Source organism: Curcuma longa, chromosome 11, assembly GCF_044706935.1.
Source record: "Curcuma longa cultivar G26 ecotype Majalengka, Jawa Barat chromosome 11, ITB_CL_G26_1.1, whole genome shotgun sequence".
NCBI lineage: Eukaryota > Viridiplantae > Streptophyta > Magnoliopsida > Zingiberales > Zingiberaceae > Curcuma > Curcuma longa.
Window position 1 is genome coordinate 6,433,051 of NC_133871.1, and position 2,696 is coordinate 6,435,746.

Genomic DNA, 2,696 nt, shown 5'->3' on the forward strand with positions numbered 1-2,696 from the left:
TGGGTCTTATTGGCATGCCATTGTACTTAGAGAAATTGACATGGTGGTTAATTTGAATCATATATAGTTTCATATTAAGTTTTCCTATGAATGGAAACCCACCAGTTTCTCTTATAGTTTGATATTTTGTGCAGCATTCGGATTCTTCTCCTGCTTCTTTGAAGATGCATGGAGTGAGAGATTTGGTACTTAATGCAGCTTTTTCCTAGCTTAGCTTAGCTATGGTGAGACTGGGGGTTTAGAATGAGCCTCATTTTATGCTCCCCTAACCTTCTCAACAAGCTCCTTCGTTTGGTAGGATGGATATATATATAGAATGCATGAAAAGAACACATCACATTTATTCGTACACAAGCCTATGATACATCCTTCATAAGCAACCAAAATTAGTTTCTAAACAACAAACAAACAAGCATTCCCTCGTTCACAATCTACTTTTATAAGTAAGGAAGCTGGCTAGTGTGGGGGCGATGGATGATAGCTCAGAACAGCATACGTGGTTTGTATCAGAGTAAGAATAAATAGGGCAAGAGCACCAAATAATGAGATAGCTGCCCAAGGATTACTAAAGTAATCGTGATTCAACTTTGCGCGCCAATTGTTGCATGTAGTGTCGTAATGCTTCCTCATGTCAGTGAGGACCTTCGCAAGGTAGAAACCGTCTATTTCATAAATGGCATTCTCGCCAAGTTTGTTAAATAGAGTGGCAATTTCTTGGCTGTCCCCTAAGTCGCCAATGATGATTTCATGTTGTTGAAGCAATTCGACATCTGTTGCCGTATCGATGAGGTGATTCATAAGTACCATATAGGATGTAACATGGAACTTGGAATCCACTGAACATAAACATTGCTCGTACGCGATAAGATTTCTCAAGAGCATGTTGGTGCCGTCGCCTACATAAAGTTGGGGAATCTCCAACTGGCCGTTAAGAAATGTAATGTCTAGGAAACTCTTGGCTTTCTGTTTTCTTTTGAAGCGAATTCCAGCTGCATTGACGACTCTAGCACTGGGAATCCATGGTAAGTCATGGTGATCCTTCCTGGGGTTAGCAACTTGACCAGTGCGTATCTTTTGCACCAGCGATGACAAAGACGAGCTCAGCTTTGATGGCAACGATACGAATACTGTTTTAACTAGCTCAGAGTTGCAGAGGAAGCCAAATGTGGAGGACTGATTGCTATTGCCAATGCCATGGTTTGTTGTGGGATCGATGCAAGAAAGAAAAAGATGAATTATGTGGTGACAAGTCTCAATATTGTCGGAGGAAAGTTCCAATTTTGTTGAGAAATGCATGCGGATGAACTCGAACATAGGCTTTCGAAAGGAAGAATCGGGTCGAAAGGAAGAGTCGGGAAGAAATGCAGATTGGTACAAAGTTTCAAGAAGAAAGAAAGGAAGCTGGTTTTCGAGCATGAAGATATCTCGTACTACTACATTTGGAGTCCACCGGGCACTCTCCATCCAGGTAATCTCTTCTGAATTCATCATATCGTTCCACTTCATTATTGTAAGGATCAGAAAGCATCCGTCCAGCAACATCATTTCCACAAAACTGTTGCTGTCCATCTCCACTTCCTCCGAATAGGCATCGCGTGCTCGCGTTTCCAGCTTCTTGATCAGATCCACATAGTGCTCCAAGGCCACATGAGGGTTCATCTGGAGGAGATTCTTGAGGTACTTCCATTTGAGTTGATTCATGGCCTGTAGACGAGGTTTGTCGCGGTGGTAGGGGCCGAGCGAGACGATCAATGGCTCATAGGCTTCGGAGTCGACCTTTTTCAAAATATCCGGCCGGGGCTCTGAATATTGTTGGCTCTGTGCCTCTGTCACTAAATTTTGTGTCTGACACTCTCTTGTTCAATGAGACTAACCAGTCCATGTCCAGTGATGTCTCAATCTCCTCATCTTCTGTGGTTGTCATCTTTGATCTCAAAGGATTTGCCCTTGAGGATTACAATGATTCAAGTAGCTAGCTATAAATGCAGCGATCTAACATAGGAAGGAAATAGCACAAAGGAAATTAAGGAAAATGGATCAGGTGACTGACAAAAAATATTTCCAAGATAAGAACCGTCCAAGATAAGATTTGAACCCACGACCTATAAGAATCTATAACCCTTAAAATATTTCCAATGACCAAAGGGCCCAACAAAGGTATCCTAGAAGAAAAGGAGCCGAATTTTATTTATAGGCGAGTTAGGAATAACCAAAAGCCCAACAGGTCCGTTCCAAAAAAAAAAGAACCGAAATTTAATTATAGGTGAGTTAGTTTAAAATAAATAGGAAGGAAAATGTCCGAGGCGGGATTTGAACCCGCAACCTTTAAGAATTTGCAACTCTTAAAATATTTCCAATGACCAAAAACCCAGCAAGTCTGTTCCGAAAAAGAAGGAACCGAAATTTAATTATAAGCAAGTTAGGTCTAGGAATCACTTAATATAAATAGGAGGCTTAAGAGAGGGTTTTGATTATCTTCGAAAACCCTTCCCTCATCTCTCGCCCAGAACGCCGTCGCCCTCTTTTCTCCTCCCTCTCGGCGCCCCAAACCCGAAGAACGAGGAGTCCGTCCCCTAGGATCACAAGGAAGGCTTCCGGAGAACTTCTTCTACAAGGACGCTCCTCTCCGCGAGAATAACGTGTAGACATAGGAAGATCGCTGAGAAGATCTTCTTCTCTAACGGAAGAATTATAAG

The 2,696-nt window shown here is 42.1% G+C and overlaps 1 pseudogene; it reads right to left on the reverse strand.

Annotated features, from left to right (window-relative positions):
* Positions 1-456: 456 nt before the first annotated feature.
* Positions 457-1,924, reverse strand: LOC141837031 (UPF0481 protein At3g47200-like; annotated as a pseudogene).
* Between the last annotated feature and the right edge of the window lie 772 nt (positions 1,925-2,696).